This window comes from Nycticebus coucang, chromosome 19, assembly GCF_027406575.1.
Source record: "Nycticebus coucang isolate mNycCou1 chromosome 19, mNycCou1.pri, whole genome shotgun sequence".
NCBI classification, from domain to species: Eukaryota; Metazoa; Chordata; class Mammalia; order Primates; family Lorisidae; genus Nycticebus; species Nycticebus coucang.
Genome location: NC_069798.1, coordinates 44052944 through 44072046, shown reverse-complemented (window position 1 = coordinate 44072046; position 19103 = coordinate 44052944). Strand labels below are relative to the sequence as shown.

Below are 19103 nucleotides of genomic sequence, written 5' to 3'. Positions count from 1 at the left end.
CATCATTGGGTGGGAACACCTTTTCTCTGAGTTTTTGTATTTCACAGAGATGCCAACCTGCTGTGTGCTATCACCGAGCATGGGTTTCCCCTCCCAACACCTCTCCAGTGCTAGCTTCAAGGTCCCAGCCCCACTGGGCAGCCGAGCCAGGCAGGCAGGGCTGGGGATCCTACCCAGGCAACTTCCACAGCATGTACCTCCGCAAACACCAGCGGCCTATGGAGTCAGGCACAGAAAAGTGGTCTTTTTGAGGCCAGGGCTCTTTTAGCAAGCCTGAGACACCCCCATCACACTTCACCCCTGCAGGGGAGCAGCTCTGCTGTGGCAGAGATCCCTTCTGAGGGATGCCCGGCAGTCACGAACACATGGGTGTCCTTTCTTTCTTTTCCTTGTATCATAGAAAGAAACCTTTTTCTTTTTCCAAATTTAAACTGTTATTCATTGTTACAACACTGAGCATCCTTTGCCTGCTCCTATTCCTACCGAGAATTCACTGTCCCTGCCTGCCAAGAGCACCCTCCCTCTGCCTCCCCTGGCTTTCTGGGCAGGCGGCCGTGGGGCAGCCCTTGCTTATAGTCCCCCAGCCCCAGAACACTTTCTTGAGGTCAGGAAGATAACGTGTGTGTGACTGGGCAGAGGGCCCAGGAGGGCAGCCTAAGCAGGGAGATCGGGCCTTTATTCCTTGGACAGGCTCCTCTGCTTTCTCCTCCCCTGGCCCAGGCCCCGTTGTCGGCTTTAGCTCTGGACTTAGCCCTCCCTCTTTCTCAGGGCTATTTTAAGATTCTAGGCCAAGGTCATAGAAATTTGGACCTCTAAGAGGCCATCACCCCACAGCAGTGCCGAAGGAGGATTTGGCTCCCCCAGCCACACACTTGCATACTCCCCTCCTCTCTCTCTAAATCCTTCTACCGCCTCTTGTCCTTCTGGGCTGTGTGACAGGGGTCAGACACCAGTCCATTCTCGACAAATGCTTGCTGGGCTTTCCTGAGGTACCCATGCAGGGGGTTCCTGGGCTGAAGGGCTTCACTTTGCTTCTGCCTCCCTGCTGCTGAGACAGGCTAGTCAGAGACGACATTGGCATTTGTTGGTGTTGGCCTTAAGCCCTGCCCCCCAGACACCAGGGAGTGGACATCCTGCAGGGCAGGGGTTTGGCGGAGCAGCCCAGTGCGTGCCAGGTGGGTCTGGGGAGGTTCCTCTGAGAGACATTCTCGGGGTGTCTAACGTGACCTGTTAACAAACGCAAGGCCTCCCACATGGCCTCTTCCTTCTGCCTGATCTCTGCTGTTCATTGTCTTTAGCAAATACTTTGTGGAGAGTTGGGGGGCTTATAATTGATTCTTTCCTTTAAAAGGGGGAGCAACAGACATGCAGATAATTACTGTCTAATCCAATACATGTTTATCAAGCACCTATTTCCCTGGGGTTGGGAGTGGGGGAATTAGGAAAAGGCTGGGCAGAGTCTACCCTGCAAGGAGGGAGCTCAGTCTGCTTTAAACTTCCCTCTGGCAGTCAGGGAGGGTGAGCCCGGCCTAGGGTGTGTGCTTGGGAAGGGTGCATTAAAGTGCCTGGGGTACACGGCCCTGTCTGCATCCCCAGCTGGGGGTCCTGTTGGCCTCCGCACTGGCTTCTTTCATACAGTGTAACATTTTGGCCAGACATGGTTGTACTTTAAATTGGGAAGATTGTGCAAGTCCACAGCATGGGGAGTCCAGTGGGGACTCAGTGATAACCTACATACTGATTGGCCCTCAGTGCTGTGCTTTGGAAAAAAAAAATTTTTTTTAGCATATTTATTTTTTAGAGCAGTTTTAGGTTTAAAGAAAAATTATAGTCCCTATATGCCTCTTTTCAACACCCCTCACTCCATTTCCCTTAGTATTATTATTATTATTATTATTATTATTATTTTGAGACAGAGCTGTCAAGCTGTCACCCTGGGTAGAGTGCTATGGCGTCACAGCTCACAGCAACCTCCAACTCCTGGGCTCAAGCGATTCTCTTGCCTCCACCTCCCAAGTAGCTGGGACTACAGGCACCCCCCACAATGCCTGGCTGTTTTTTTGTTGCAGCTATCGTTGTTTGGCGGGCCCGGGCTGGATTTGAACCCACCGGCTCAGGTGTATGTGGCTGGTGCCTTAAGCCGCTTGAGCCACAGGTGCCGAGCCCATTTTCCTTATTATTAACATCTGGGGTATGTTTGGGGTAATGGATGAGCCGATATTGATACATTATTATGAACTGAAGGCTACAGTTTATGCTAGGGATCACTCTTCGTGTCACACGGTTTTATGGGTTTTGACAAATGCATAATGTCGTGTATCATGCAGAACAGTTTCACTGCCTTAAAAATCCACTGTGCTCTGTTCATCCCTTCCTACCCTCATCCCCTGGCAACCATTGATCATTTTACTATTTCCATAGTTGTGCTTTTCCAGAATGTCGCACAGTGAGACTCAGACAGTATGTAGCCTTCTCTACCTGCCTTCTCTCACCTTCTTTCATATTTTTTTAGTAATATGCATTTAAGTTTCCTTCATATCTTTCCATGGCTTGATAGCTCATTTCTTTTTATTGCTGAATAATCTTCTGTTGTGTGAATGTACCACAGTTTATTTACCCATTCAGCTACTGAAGGACATCTTGGTTGCTTCCGATTGTTGGCAATTATGAATAAAGCATGCTTGTGTAGGTTTTTGTGAGGATGTAAGTTTTCAAATCACTTGGGTAAATGCCTGAGAGTGTAATTGCTGGATTGGGTGGTAAGCCTGTGTTTAGCTGTGTAAGGCACTGCCAAACTCTTCCACAGTGGTTATGCCATTTTGCTTTCCTAGGATGATTGATTTTAAAATTAGACATAAAGCAGAGTGCAACCCACTGAACACAGCCTCTAAAGCTGCAGGCTCCATCACCTATGCTGCATTCTAATACCAGTCCACGGCTGCTTAAGAACTGGGTCCCCAGTAAGAGGTCAGTGGCAGGTGATCAACGAAGCTTCCTCTGGATTTACAGCAGCTCCCCATCACTCACATCACCGCCTGAGCTCCGCCTTTTATCACAGCAGCTGTGACATCATATTCTCACAGGAATGTGAACCTTACTGTAAACTTCGCATTTGAGGGATCTAAGTTTTGTGCTTTTTATGAGAATCTAATGTTGCCACTTCCTCCACCACACCATTTGTGGAAAATTGTCTTCCATGAAATCAGTCCCTGGTGCAAAAAAAGTTGGGGATGGGAAAAGGCAGGCTTGCTGACCCCACCCAAGGCTCTGCACTGAATGTTTCTCTTTATTTCCTTATTTAATCCTTGCTTCAGCCCTGTGAGGTAGAAGGTAGGTACCATTATTATGCCTCTTTTGCTGATAAAAATCTGGTATAGAGAGAGGTTAAGTCACTTGCCCAGTGTCACACAGCTGGTCAATGGCAGGGTCAGTCTGGCTCTAAATTACCAGGCATTATGGTCCCCTGGGAGCTACAGTCTCTGCCTCAGGGACCGTGATCTGGCTGTCCTCCAAGGGAACCTCTCCTGGCCTCTGACCCTCTGTCTTCTTCTTGGAGAGTGCATGCCTATGCCTGCCACTGTCCATCATGAAGGTGCCCAGGTCCCAGCCACAATGCTTGTGGAAGGGCCACCATGTGCTCACCCACTTCACATGCTGTGTGGCTCCTAGTAAACAGGACACAGGCTGACCCCACCCTCCCACCTTTGTAGGGTGACTGTGTGCAGGCCCTGGGGTAAGAGTCTGTGAACCTACGTTCTGGTCTTGTCTTTGGTGTGGAGGGCGAGGCATTTGCCCTCGCTGGCTTGGGCGACCTTGGTTGTAAACTGAGGGATTTGTAGGACTCCTTCAAGCATGGAACTGGTGTGTTGTCCCCAGAAAGACAATAGAGATTCTGAGAAGAACAATACCAATTTTGTGTCATATGCTCATTGTAAGTGCTGTGTCAATTCCTGGAAGAGAAAGATTATTGCTGATTTAAAAAAAAAAAAAAAAAGGCTTCATCGATTTATATTAGCTCTTGAGACCTCTCTGTAAAGGCTGCTGAGAGGAGGTGTCTTCAGCAGTATCAAGAAAGGCCATAGGTACCCAGGCCATGTGCAATTGACTCTGCACTGTGTCCGCCCAGGCCTGCCCCTCTTGGGTATCTAAGGCCAAACATGTTCTGACACCCACAGACTTTCTTTCATTCTAGCTATAAATGTCTCCAAATCACTGTCCCCAAATCATGCTGTCAAGTGGCTTCTGGATAACATTATGCAGAGTAAATTTCATCCTAAATTCACAGGCCATGTAAGTCAGTTGGGTAAGTTCCCAGAGTCCAAGGGCTTGGCTTGAGACTAGCTCTGGTGCGTGCCAGCTGGATGACCCTGAGAACATCGTCTGTTCCTCTGCATCTCCATTGTCTTGTTTATAAGGACAAGTCTTATTTATATCCTCCTACAAGGATTTTGCAGGCAGGGACCGCAAAGTCTGCATCCCTGGCAGATAGCAAAGACTCTGGGAGGTGCTCAAAACATGTGTTGAATCTATCCTACCTGCTTGGCAGATATGTAGGAAAATAAAGCATCACACAAATGTTAGTTAATATTAATATTACTGCTAATGGGAGGAGGAAGGCTTGGGTTAATTCACACCTAAAAGGTATACCTCACACATTCTGGGTGGAGGGCTCTTTGACCTGAAATATACAAAACAAACAAATATAACCAAAATGTGTACCCCTGTAATATTCTGAAATAAAACAAATATTACTGCTAATGTTAATATTAGTATTAGTGTTGTTATTTAACTACTTCTGATTCATGCTTAGTCTCCTTGCTACTGAAAGCCCCACACAATCTGGAGATGGGGTGTGGATATTTTTGTGGACACATGTTTGCAGTCCGACGCTGGTCCCCCGCCCCCATTCCCAGTGTCCGCCTGCATCCAAGGCAGAGAGAAGAGAGAACGTTGATAGGGAAAGAGGCGGATGTCATAAAAAGCCTTGGCTGACGGCACAGTCTGTTCAAGGGCCAAGTGTTTCTCCCCCTCCGCAGCAGGCTGGAGGCAGAGCCCCTCTGTTCTGCTGCTTGAATGCTGCTTCTGTTTTTCACCTGCCGGGGAGAGCCAGGAGCATCTTTCCTGTGGAGGCCAGCCCTTGACAGACAGCGCTGGCTGGTCATGGAGCCAAGGACTGAGGAGATGGAACCTGGATTCTGCCCTTCTGCCCTTTGCAGGCATTCCTGGAGATTGGAGAAAACAAGTCATTAGTCTTGAGTCTTCCATAATGATCTAATGAGAGCAAGGTGGAAGGTTTGAAAGCACCCAGGTCAGAGTCTGGGAAGGCACCTGAAATGATTAAGAACTTATCCTGTCTGTGGGGGTGTGAACCCTTATCTGTCCAGAGGGGAAGGGCTACTTAGCACCTGGGAGGGTGGAGGGCGAGTGAGGCAGTAACTGCTGATGTTACTGGCTAACTTCACTGTCTCACCTTGAATCTTAATTTTATTTATTTTTTTAAATTGAAATTGAGCACTCTCTGGTTTTGCAGTCTGAGAGGGGACAAGATGTCCACATCTCCTGTTGGGCTCCTCCTGACTCCCAGGCCTGGATATGGATTTTTTTTTTTCTTTTTTTCCTGGTAACACTATTTTTTGAGGCTTATTTCAGAAGAAAAAAAAATCTAAGACACTGAAAAAAACTTATGCTGTTTATTTATTCACTGTCACTCAGAGAAGCTGTTAGCTCTAATGACCTTTCCAAATTAATAAAATCTGTAAATGTTCAGTTGTTTATTGCACACATTGTGTTACAGCCTCTAAGAGACTGGAGAGAACTCAACACCCATCTGGAGTACCTAGCCCCAGGGTGCTGCAGCCAGCAGATGTATTTTGTGCATGTGGTGGGGTACTGGGTAGACCAGCCAGAGGCCAGGGAGCCATGGTGCACTTGGCCTTGGCCGTGAGTGAGGCCCTGTAGAAGACACAAAATGTTAGCGACAGTCCCTTCCCAGGAGTCTTTTCAGGGATTTATTAAGAAAGGCCAAACTTGCAGACAAGAACATAAGATAGTATTAATACTTAAGCAGGTGATTGATTGTAGGCCGTGACGTGCAGAGAAGGGCAAATGGGAGGGCTGTGGAAGGGCTGATGGGGGAGGTGGACTTTGATGTAGGCCCAGTAGAAAGAGGAGGAGTGGGTCAGGTAGGGGACACAGGAGGGGGCTGTCCAAGCAGGGGGCATGGGTGAGTGAAGGGTGACAATGAGAGTATAGTAGGAACCCAGGTGTCTGGCAGAGGGAGCAGGCAGGGGACATGAGGACGGGACTGGTTAGAGGGCAGGAGAGTGGTGGGGGTTGGACTATAAGAGGTGGGTGCAGGAGAATCCTGTGTTTGCGTACTCAGACCCCTCTCTCTGTCTGAGAATGTGCTGTACTAACACCATTCTTACAGGCCATGGGTCACATCACACTGTCCAGCATGCCTTCTGGTCCCAGGGAGTCTCAGTCCGAGCTTGTGAATGACATCTTGACTTCCGAGATGAAGGTGAACAGAGATCTTGTAGAAAAACAATGTGTTTGTTGCACTATTATTTCAGGGAGATTTTAAAAAATGTTCAGTAAAAAATACATTAATGCATAACAAAGTTTCTCATTTTAACCATGTTTAAGTGTGTGATTCAGTGATATTAAGTACATTCACACTGTTGCACAATCACCAGCACCGTCCATCTCTAGAATTTTTTCATCTCCCCAGACTGAAACTCTGCCCCACTATCTACTCTCCCCAGCCCCTGGCGACCACCAACGTGCTTCCTGTGTCTGGGGGTTTCACAGCTCTCAGTGCCTCGGATAAGTGGAATCTCACCACATTTGTCTTTTTGTGACTGGCTTATTTCACTTAGCATAATGTCTTCGAGGTTCGTCTGTGTTGCGGCATGTGTCAGAATTCCTTTCCTTTCTGGGGCTAAATAAAATCTGTTCTGTGTGCATGCCACATTTTGTTTATCCAGTTCTCTACTGATGGACACTTGGGTTGCCTCTGCCTTTTGGCTATTGTTAATAATGCTGCTATGAACGTGGGTGTACAAATATCCGTTCCAGTCCCTTGCAGAAGGATTTTGAGCTTTAAAAAGAAGTGCTTCCAGCTTTCACATTATCAGGCCTGATCTGCGGGCCCTCACTGCTCCGGCCTCAGAGGAGCAGACTGCCATTCTGCCTGTGCCCGTGTGCTGAGACTCTCCTCCCTAGAGCAGAGCTTTGTGTTACCCTCTGCCAGGGATGCAGATTGAAGCTGGCCTCTTGCACATGTTGCCTTCCCCTACTCCCAGCTAAGCAGCTCAGTCTGCACTTCAGCCAGTGTCAAGGCCTCTTTGCCTTCACTTCTTATCCTGAAACACATCAGTCATGTTGAATTTGTCCCTCGCTAAGGTAGCACGTGCTTTGTGTTCCTGCTTGCTAAGTTCTTCCCCCAACCTGCACTGCTTTCTAAAAGGTATTTAGCCACAATTGTAAAAGCCGAGTAAAATCACTCATGCAGTCTTCCTGTCCACAGACACCACCACCCCGCCCCCATCCTCTGCTCCCTCCAAAAATCCACGTACATACACGTCGGCAGAACTAAAGGGCATCCTGTCTGGAAGCATCACTACCTCTGGGTGTTAATTGCCCAAACTCGCATTACAACACATTACGGTGGTGACACATTCAGGCACGAGGCAGGAGAATTCACAGTTCAGGTTGGCGTTGTCATTAACTCAAGTCTTTGATGTCAACTCCCTCCCGCCCAAACGTTCTCGCCTGGCCTTACAGTCAACCTCTGGGATGCATTTTCTGGCCTTTGTTGGTTTGTGTCAGCTCTTGAACATTATTTAAATGTAGTTTGGGGTCCATGAATGCAATTATCATTGTGTTATTATTCAGAGCCAGATTGTTAAGATGCAGGCAGCTGTACAAGGAGATGCCCTGTGCTGTGAGGTCCAATTTAGGAGGGCCTTGCGAGTGCGCGCGCAGGGTTGCTAGGCAACCCCATGCTACAGAAGTGGAGGCCTCACTCTGGAGTGGGAAGAAGCCAAAGCGCCTTCAGGGAATTGGAGGCAGTGGTCAATCTGAGACTGGCACAGCGCCGGGGAAGGGAGGGAGGCAGGCAGCGTGGGCTGAGCCCACGGGCCTAGAGGGCTGTGATCCTGCAAGGAGAGAGGGGCGCCCACCCAACTAGCACTCAGGGAGGGGAGAGTGTCTGAGAGTGAGAATGCAGAGTATGCAGAAGCCCTAGGTCAGCCAGGAAACTGCCAAAGGATACCCAGAGCAGATGCTAATGTGATTCTCCTACCCTTTCTTCTTTTTGCAGGAAATGAGCAGGTTGGCAGAAAAACTGGTGGCCTAAAATTTAAGACTAAGGCATCGGTGCTTGTGAGTATGAATTTTGCTTTTTCAGTTCTGTGGCTTAACGGTGTTCTTGGGAAGTGAGTGGGTTTCCCTCTTAGGGGAAGGGACATGACCTGGATGGAATCTGCTTTTGGTCCTTCATCTGGAAGGTGTCTCTTGCTGGGTGGGGCTGGACCCACACATGTAAGGCATCTCATTGAAGGAGGATGGTTTGAACCCTGGCTCTGCCTTCTGAGTGGAGAACAGTCACTCCCTTAAGTCATTGATTGGTGTGTGGAAGAGCAGGGCTCCCATGGGGAAAGGACAGAGGTGCATTTTTTCACCCTGGAGGAACAGTTTGTGCAATTCCAGATTTGCTGCTAGGTTGACCCTGTTAAGAACAGTACATTCTCATATAGGACTTTTAATAGCATGTTAAACTAAGAGCAATTATATGTATTAGTACATTCATCAATCTGAGAACATCACCAGGGGCCTGGCATTACCTGGAGGCTCTGAGAACTCCAAGAGAAGCAGCAGGCCTGGGCTTTATCTTGGAGGAGCTTTCAGTCTGGTGTGGATGAGAAGATTCCTGCACATGAGACAACTGAAGAACTTTATGAAGGGGTGTGTGGTCCAGCTCTGGCTGGTGATGAGGTGTGGTTAGGTAAGACTTCCTGGAAAAGGAGAGGCTTGCACTGGGCCAATGGAGGAAGGAGGCTCTGGAGCAGGGTGGAAACAGGGGCAGAGGCCTGTATAGAGGATAGTATAGGTCTGGGTCTGATGGGGGAGGGGAGAAGATGCTAAGGAGTTTGGGCAGGACCAGGTGCTGAAAGGCTTGGGTGGCTTCATGAATGGTCCCAATGCAAAGAATCAATATGGAATGAAGGATCCCTCATCTGTCAATAAAATCACATTCCCGCCTGTTTGTCTGTTACTCTATCACATGAAAATGGCTACAGGGGGTTTTCATCAGACTTGGTGTTGTATTTGATATCGGTATATAAACTGGACAGATTGCAGGAAATTCACATTGGGGACCTTCCCTCCATCTCTCTCTCTATCTCACACACACACACACACACACACACACACACACACACACACACACACACCCTTTGCCAGATGGCAGCGGCTGTATACCATCAGAGCCCTATGACACCAGTGGTGGGGCTACATCTGGACAGTCAAGACAGTGTTCTCAGCTGTCCACTGGCTCTTCCCCAGAGCTGCTTCTCAAGGAGCTCTAAGAACTGTGCCCATGATGAGTGGCAGCTGAGATTTATTTATTTAACAAAGATTAATTTATTATTTGTTCTCAGTGAGCATGGGAAACTAGTTCGAAATCTTAACAACAGCCACCAATATTCACATAGCATTGCCAATTTGTAGCGCTTGGTGGTATTGCCTCCTAGGAGCTTTACAAAAACTCTATCGGATATTCCCATTTTGCAGATGGGGAAACTGAGGCTCAGAGTTATTAAATATTTGCTCCAGTTTACAAAGCTAGCAAGCAGTGGAGCTGCCCAAGACATTTGCACTGACTCTGTGCTGCCAGCGACTGGAGATCTCTCTGACTGTGGCCGCTGCCTCTCCTTATTCATCCTTGAGTGGAAGAGTAATCGTTGTGCTGTTCCATGGGGTATGGTTGTCAGAATCTTTTCTGGGATATTAGCATTCTGTTCTTGCTATGTACTGTCAGGCTGGAGGTCTCTGGCAAGGTAGGAAGGTAGTTATGATTCTGTACTCAAAGAGGAAGGCTCGTGTGTGTTCAACACTAGGGACAACCCTCTGGGAAGGCTTCCTTTGTAGCCCCTGGTGACTTACTTGGGTTGGGTTCCCCCTAAAGCAGAGGCTGAGAAAAGATTTCAGATGCATGTGATGGTGCATCCAGGGAGCGAAGGAAACAGGCTGGAGAAGGGGCAGGTGAGTGAGGCTGTGGTCTCAGGGCAGATCACCCTGGGCTTGGTCTGCATCATGCATTACAGTGACGTTTGGTTTGGAGGCAAAGGACAGGGCTTGTGTGCCCCTAATTTGTCATTAGGCACCCCCAGAGTGTTGCTGGAGATGCACCCTCCAAGGTATCATCTCAACCAAGAGCAAATACAAGAGAATGTCACAGGTGAACACTTGGTGCCACACTTTTAGCAGCTGAGGAGAGGGTGCCCCAGGCGGGACAGAGGACCTCGGTTGCATTTACTGTCATGTCTGTGGCAACACTGTTATGAAGACAGGCAACTTTTGTTCTCACTTGACCTGGAAATAATTTTCTTTTTTTTTTTTTAATTTTTTTTTATTAAATCATAGCTGTGTACATTGATATATTCATGGGGCATCATTCACTAGCTTCACAGACCGTTTACCAAGTTTCACATATACCCTTGTAAGATGCACCGCTGGTGTAATCCCACCAATCCCCTTTGGCAATAATTTTCATTGCAGCAAGTTTGCATTTTAATTATCTAGGTATTGGAATGGAAGTCAATAATGTAAAAGCCTGTTTTTACTCAAAACAACACATGCTTTTTTAACTGAAAATTTATTCTTAATAGGTAATATAGTCTGTGGCTCTAAATTAAAAAATATAAAAAGGTAGACTATTATATAAAGTCTCCTCCCCACCTATAGCCTGGAAGCAGACTCCTGTTCTAGACAGCAGTGCTGACAGTGATAGTCTTGTGTTACTTTCCAGGGATAGTCTGTGCACACCATAGCATTCCAAAGCTTTGGCAAAACTGATGCAGTACAGAAAGATACCACCTTCCCAGGCCTCCAGAGTCAGAAATTGGGGCTCTTCCAGAGGGGTTGAGCTGAAATATGACCTTGCTTTGGAGAAAGAGCAATTCATAGCCTGAGTCAGTTATCAGCAGAATGTTTAAAATGCGTAAAAACTTAATTTACTAATGTTTCCAAGTTCCTTAGAGTTACTGTGTAAACAATTGATAAAAGATTTGTAAATTATTTCCAATTGCAAATAATAATAATTATGTATTATTATAATCAGCATTATTATTATTTTAGAGACAGAGTCTTGCTCTTTCAACGAGGCTAAAGGGCAGTGGTATGACCATAGCTCACCGCAACCCAAACTCCTGGGCTCAAACAGTCCTCCTGCCTGAGCCTCCTGAGCAGCTGAGATTACAGGTGCACACCGCCACACCTGGCCACAAATAATAATTATTACTATTTAAAGCACATGACACATAATTTGAGATAGTGTATTATAGCTCTTGGAATTCTCACGTATTTAAATTATTTAAAGTAATTTAAAATTTCAGTGAATTCACTATTTAGTGCAAATCGTACAGGTTTCTCTACATTTATCACCTGACATCATTTGCACATTATTTAATGACCTACTGAATCATGCATTCTTTCCAAAGTGTGTTAGATCTATTGCATTGTCAGCATTCTACCTTGTGAATTTCACTGTGGTTGTCTTTAATGAAGTGACTCGACTCTAATTTGGAGGTACTGTCTCAGTAAAGGAGCTGGTCAGAGGTAGGATGGACTCCTGTTGGTGAGCTCCCTGTGGTAGGAGATGTTCAAACAGTAGCTAGGTCATCTACACGACAGGCAGGCTTAGAAAACTTCTAAGGTCCTGCCATAGCTGAATCTAGTATCTAGTCTGTGTGCCTTTGTGATCATCGTTGCCTTTCTGGGCCATTTACTTCGCTTGCATTCCAGGCTATGATGCTCACACTGTGCACTGATCTTCTGAATTTTGGTTTTGAAGGTTTTATCTAATACCTGTAATCTTGCAGGCCTGGTGTGTATGTTTTTTTCTTGCAAATAAGCTCCCTTCTCTCCGTTCTTCATGTTTACTCTCTCTCTCAAGGGTTGCAAGAAAATCCTCTAACTTGTGCATGACCTGTTCCAGCCTCAAGACAGATTTGGGTGGTACCCCCATGAGGCAATGAAAAAAAATCTCATTTCCGTTCAAGAAATAGAATCATTATCTTGATTGAAATAATATCTTTCCTCAACCTGCAACCAGATAAAGCATCGCATTGGTGGAGTTTCCTTATCACTGCACAGTTTGCAGGACACAGAATAATGGGCTGTCAGCTGCCTCTGCAGGTTCTGAGATACAGAGCCCATAGCTTGGCCTGGTTTGGTTAATACATTGTCTGGAGCAATGTAAAATAAGGCACTAATGACAAACAGTATTATACTAAAAGGAGAGGACAGCATAGAGCCTAGGATGGCATGACGAGGAATAATTGCAGCTACGACTATTATGGTGGCTGTTTTTATTAGACCACATCTGACATGTTTCAGTAATTGTGGGAAGGACCAGAGGCTACAGTGTTTATATCCCCTTAGGATGTTGAGTCTTCTGGAGCCGTGTCCCCTAAGCCTGAGCTTTTGGGGCTTCTTTTGGAATAAGGGGGCAACTGGGCTTGAGAGGGTGGACTGGGTCCTAGTCTTGGGTGGCAAACAGGACAGCCAGAGGCCAGCAAGCTGACATCTTTGGGAAGGAAGCTGAAAGAGCCATGGGCAGGGAGGCAAGATGTCTGGACTATGATCCCCATCCACTATCCTTAGTGTGTAGCTGGGGGCTCTTGGGGCCTCCGTCTCCTCGTTTTTCAGGAAGGGAACATGGGGTAATCAGGAGTAGTAGGTGAGGTGGTGTTTGTGCAAAGTTCAGGATGTGGGCTGTACCTTGATCCTTCCTGACCCTCCTCCACCCAGCAGGGAGCCTGTGCTCTATCTCAGAGGCTCTTCCAGGCTTTAAAACGCTGAGTCCCTGGAAGATGCCTTTCTGCTTGCGCTACTCAGGTCCACAGCACTCCTGCATCCTGAGCCTCAGAGATGGGCCGCACAGTGGGATAACAGTGTGCCATGAATAGCACTGGCTGTAAGTCCAGTCCTGTCTAATCCTTGCCATCTGTTTGCCACGTGACCTGGCCTCAGGTCCCTCCCCTATGAAAATGAAGTGAGTGTGACTCAAGGATATGAATGGCTGACCTTTTTGAGCACCTACTTTGTGACAGGCACCATTAAAAGCATTTTATGGGTATTAATTCACTTAATCCTCACAGCAGTCCTGTGCATTAGAAATATTTGCTATCTGCTTTTTACAAGGGAAAAGTAACAGACAGGTTAAGTAACTTGCCCCAGGTCACACAGCCAGTAAGTGGTAGAGCCAGGATCTGAAACCAGTCTGGTTGGAGCTCTTGAAAACTTAATATAGACTCCATTCGGCCTAAATTAATACAGTTTCAGAGTGTAAACCATAATGCTGTGAGAGAGAAGCAATAATAATAATTGCATCTTTGGAATGTTCCAGGAGGCCAGAGAGGTGGTTCCTATACCAGGTGGGAGGTTAAATGATATCTTAGCAAGGGTGCCTGATCTCGGGTTCCCTGGTAGCTCAGATCCTCTTTTCACATGGGATCCCACAAAGCTGTCCCCAGCCTATAGACTGCGTTGAGCACCTGGTTTGCAAGGCTTATTCCACACTGACCCACCCCCATCTTCCTGCAGAGCCCTCCCAAGCCCTTGGGGCTATGCTGTCTGCCAAGGCTTCCTCAGGGAAGGAAACTATCCCTCCCCAAACCACCCAAGTCTGCTTTAGTTCCCTCTCCCCAGGCATGGTATAAGTGGCATGGAAGCTTCTACCTCTAGAATATTGTCTGCAAGAGGCATGTTGGCCTGCCATTGAGTGTGCCTGATTACCATGGCAATCACCAGCCGAATGGCCTGATTTCATAATACATTTCCATCTGAAATAGGAACAGGTGTGCAAGGGAAATCAACATTTATCAACAAGATAGGTCTTGGGAGATTAACATTGAATTTAGGATTGCTCGAGGAAACAAAAGGAAGGAAGAAAGAAAAATATCTGTGCTTGCAGTGAAGGTCATTCCAGCCTGACTTCTGACTACTTCTCTAGCGGATGCTTCATTCCTGCCCCTCTTGCCTCTGGAGATGACCTCTCACCCCTGGACTCTGAGCTTTTTCCTCACATCTTCCTCCTCCTCCTCCCCTCCTCTCTTCTCCCCATGCTTAAGGACCTGTCAAACTCCACCTCCTCTGTGAAACCCAGCCCCCAGAAATCTGTCTCCTCAACCACCTGTAGCTACCACCACCCCCACATCAGGCCCTGGGCAATCTTGCTCTGCAGCTAGCTGGAAGCCCCCCAGGGCCAGGCATTCATCTACTCTGCAGCTGGACCACCAGGCACCAGCCCCACCCAGCCATCCAAGGCCCATCAGTTGGGGATTCTGGTCCCACCTACCAGTCCTCAAGGAGGGTGAGCCTCCAATGAGCTAAGAGCCTCACTGTCTTCCTAGGGGCCCAGTTAAAAACACCACCATGACACCTCTGGGTGGCTCTAGACCTGAGTGCCAATAGCCAGATTTTTTGGTTCCTGCTAGAGAAATGGAATTCATTTGCATTGTGATATTCCTTCCAGGGAAAAAGGCAGCAGTGGGTGAGGATCCAAGGAAGCTACAGAGCAGTTCTGATATTTAAACCTCAAGGTCCCTGGATCATCATCCCCTTGACCCCCTTCAAAATCATTCCTCTCTCTGGTTATGGGAATCCCCCTCCCAGGGCCAGGAGCCCTTCCCCTCTGCTCTGTGACCACCCTTGAGGGCTTTCCAGCACAGGGTGGGGCCCAAGCAGTGGCAGCCTTGGCCAGAGGGCCCTGGCATGCTGGGTCCCCTGATTGGCTCTATTGCTTTGTCCTGGACCTGTCAGTGTCCCAGACCCAGAGCAGGCCAGGGTTTCTCTGTCACTATTATTAAGACCAGAATGGACCCATAGAGGCATCTGCATAAAAGGCCTTCTTCACTTTCAAGTAGACAATGCATCAGAGAAGTCATCTGACCTGCCCAGACAACCACGGCAAGCATTAGCTAATATTTTGATTTTAATAGAATGAATAATAAAGAGCCCCGAGTGTCTCTTGGAACTAATTTTGAAGAACCTGTTCTGCTACATGTCCCTGTAGTTGAACTGGGTTCCTAAAGAGATCATAACAAAAGGTTTAAATCAAAAAAAAAAAAAAGTCATTTCTCACCAACTTTTCTGTCTTTTAATTTCCTTCTTGTAATGCTTCTCAGTTAACAGTAACTTATGAAAAGATGAAATAGAGTTGGAACAGGAAGTAGCAAGCAGAAGGAGGCCTGAAGTGGCAGCTTTCACTTTTATTCTGCAACATGAATGGCTTCATGGCGCTTCTCCTCCCTGAACGTGGTAATACAGGGCCACATTTATCGGGGAGGGCCTGCCTGCTTCCACACATGTCTGTATGAGTCAAAGGTCCAGCAGGAAAGAGGTGGCATACTCTAAGTGGGTGATTTGAGGGGAGTTGAGTCCAAAGGCCAGTCAGTGCAAGTTGTGGAGAGCTCACAAGACCCAGTGCAGTACCCCAGGGCTAAGGAGCTGTTACTCCCAGGGGGCTGAAGCGGTAAGGAGAGGGACAGGCTGCCTAAAGCAGAGACACTTAGCATGGGGTGGAGAAGCCACCTTACCCAGGCTGTGACCTCCACTCCAGGGACATAGCTGGCCTCAGGCTACCCTGCAGAAAGGGAGAACAACCCAACCTGACTCACATTCTCCCCATCCATTCTCCACATGGGGCCCCTGCTGGCCAAAGCAGCAGGAAGCCAGAGGCAAGGGAGCTGTTGCTGTGTCTATAAGGGTCCGCCTCCGGGCATGAGCCAAGGGAACAGGGTGGTTAATGGGGTTAGAGGGGCAAATGGAAGACAGTGGCACTGGCCTCTGTCCGAAGCAGACCTGGTCTGAGTGTTGATTAATATGGCCTTTGAAAAAAGTCTCCAGCCCAAAGAAATACATACATATACACACAGATACCCACTGTCCTATTCCCCAGAGAGCACAGTTGTTTTGTTTTACCAGGAAGGTAGAAATGATGGTTTTGTCACAAAGGATTCCCCTAGGAGAGAGGAGCTGGAGCAAAAGTGAATCGATACTGAAATGCCACCTCGGCTCCCTTACTCAGGGAAGGCACTGAAGGAGGGACTGGAATAGCAAGATGCCACGGGAGTCACCAGGAGTGGGCCTGTAGGAGGTGCAGGCCACCAGGGAAGGTCTGCATAGGCAAGGACAGGTGTGGATCAAGGCCAGAGCACAGCTTGAGTTCCCCAAGCTGAGGCCTGGGGTGGGGAGTGGGCTGCAGTCCCACAGCAGAGCTCTGTCAGATGGAAGCCGCCTTGAGACCCTCCCTCCATCCTGGGCTCATAGTCCTGCTCAGGGTCACCAGCGGTTCTTGGAAATGCAAGCAGCTCTCAACTGTGCACCGTGAAGGGGGTTGTGCCGATGAAAACCCACAGCAGTGATATGACAGCTCAGGTAGACCAGCGCACTCAGAGGCAGGGCCTGGGCATCTGCAGGCATGATCTCTTTGAATTGTTCAGCAGTCCCTGAGGTGGGAGTCACCCACAGAGGAGGGAACAGAGACACCCCGAGGTAAAGCTACTTCTTCAGGGCCACACATTGAACCCTGATCGGCTTGGTTTTGGACCTGCCCTCTGGCCTGGCTGCCTGCTGGTGGTCCCCTGGCTGCAGAGAGTCTGCACCTGCAGAGAAGGAAGCAGCTTTCAAATGTTGGAACAGACATTTACATGGTTATTTGGAAAGAATTTCAAAGTACAGAAAAATGGCAAAAATAAAAATAGTATCTTTATATCTCAGATTTACCTGTAGGTAAAATTTTACCCCATACACTTTGTCATTTCTGTTCTCTCTTACACACACACACGTTTTTCTGAACCATTTAAGTTCAGTCCTGCATACTTCAGTGTGTGTTTCCCAAGGGTAGGTATATTCTGACACAATTATAGTATGGTTGATCAATAAATTTAACATTAATACAGCACTTCAGTGTACATTTGGATTCCAATTTTGCCAGTTAACCTCGTAATGTTCTTTGTAGCATTTCTCCCTTCAATAGAGGATCCTGTCTAGGGTCACATATTGTCTCTTTAGCCTCCTTTAATCTGGAATGTGTTCATGGCCTTTCTCTGGCTTTTATAACATGGCCTTTTTTTTAAAAGAATACAATGCCCCCCCACACCCACTTATTTGTACTAAAATGTTCCTCATTTGGGGATGTCTGATGTTTCCTTGCTATTAGGTAGTTTTGGCCAGAATCCTGCAAAAACCCTCTTGGGAATCACATCATTGGTCCTCACTGGTGATGGTAATTTGGATCTCCAGTCTAAGCGTTGTCTTCTTTCTCCACTGTAGAATAATTGAGATTTTTTCATCCTCAGAACTACTAAGCAGTCTATGGAGAGAACTTTTTTCATTTTTGAGGGTGAGAATTTAGTTTATTTTTCTTCTCACTTTGAAAACATTATAATTTAACATTTTGGGTTTGAAATAATTGGCTTTCAAAATTATTTCTCTAGCTCATTGAGTGTTCTACTTTTTTTTCAGGGTAGAGAGCAGAGCTAAAGTACACTTAAAACAATGAACAACATTTACTTTTTATGAAAATTAGTGAAAACAATTTGGTCACATATTTACTCTTCTCACTCTTTATAGACCGATAGCTTTGATTCTTTGAACATTATGGGGAGACTTTTTTTTTTTTTTTTTAGAGACAGAGTCTCACTCTGTCACCGTTGGTAGAGTGCTGTGGCATCACAGCTCACAGCAACCGCCAGCTCTTGGGCTTAGGTGATTCTCTTGCCTCAGTCTCCCGAGTAGCTGGGATTACAGGCATCTGTCACAACGCCCGGCTATTTTTTTGTTGTTGCAGTTTGGCCGGGGTCGAGTTTAAACCCACCACACTCCGTGTATGTGGCCGGCGCCCTACCCACTGAGCCATAGGCGCCACCCTATGGGGAGACATTTTAAAACCACACAGGTGCTCTGTTTCTTGACAGTGTCCTCCAAAATGTAGTATCTACTGATGACACTTACCTCATCATTCCTTAACACCAGTGCTGCAAATGATGCTCTTCGGATTCTAGCACGGCTCCATGTGTACCAGTTGGCCTTTGACATTCTACTGTAAGCAGTACAATGCATTTATTTATTTATTATCTGCATGGACTGATGCATTCCAGTTTTTCCAATGGTTTATTATTTCTCACCGTACTCAATTGTTTTGATAGTTAAATTGCCCCAGATTTGACCAGCAGGAGCCCCTTCAAGCTGGCTGTTATGATCTTTTGATATAGCGCATCTGTGTTCTGCATGTTCTTACTTTCTAGCATAAGAAGAGGTTCCAAACTCACCTGTCACCTGGCCCACACTAACCTTGCAATTGGTCATTGATCTGAGGAGCTCTGGTTCTTGGTAGTGGAAAATGGTATTACAGACCAAGATCTGGGTGCTCGGTGTGCTCACTGCTGTTAGGTGTCTTTGCCTTTTTGCCCTTTCTGGGGCCAGAACTAGGAAATACATGCATGTCTATATACCTGAACATTTACATACCTTTCACGCACACATATATACATATACAATCAATATATATGTACCCTTACATATTTATATTCAAGAAATCGTGAGTCCACTGATACCTCCAATTCCAATCCGTGTCCACAAGGTTTTTTCAAGCCTCTCCCCTCAGACTCCCCTCTCTCCATTTCTAGAAAGCACACATGCTTCTCTGTCTCTGCAGGAGGCCTCCCAACAGACAGCTAAAGAGCGTCTTCTCCTAAACCGTGGTGACCAGGAGGGAGAAAAAGCAAAAAGTCAGAGCAGCAGGACAAGGGCGGCCCTTCACCCGCACTCACTCACGGTGGCAAGCCTGGGAGAGCACTCCGAGGCCCTCT

At 47.1% G+C, this 19103-nt stretch overlaps 1 protein-coding gene across 5 annotated transcripts in view; it reads left to right on the top strand.

The window, feature by feature from the left end:
- ZBTB7C (zinc finger and BTB domain containing 7C) overlaps window positions 1-19103 on the top strand; it is a 370876-nt gene that overhangs the window by 214756 nt on the left and 137017 nt on the right. For 4 of the 5 annotated variants that reach the window (XM_053571873.1, XM_053571874.1, XM_053571876.1 and 1 more), the window contains one exon: window positions 8327-8388. The gene's annotated coding sequence lies outside the window, so the exon portion shown is untranslated. Of the gene's footprint in view, window positions 1-6472; window positions 6524-8326; window positions 8389-19103 lie in introns of those variants that run through there. The other variant, XM_053571875.1, reaches the window with a different exon arrangement.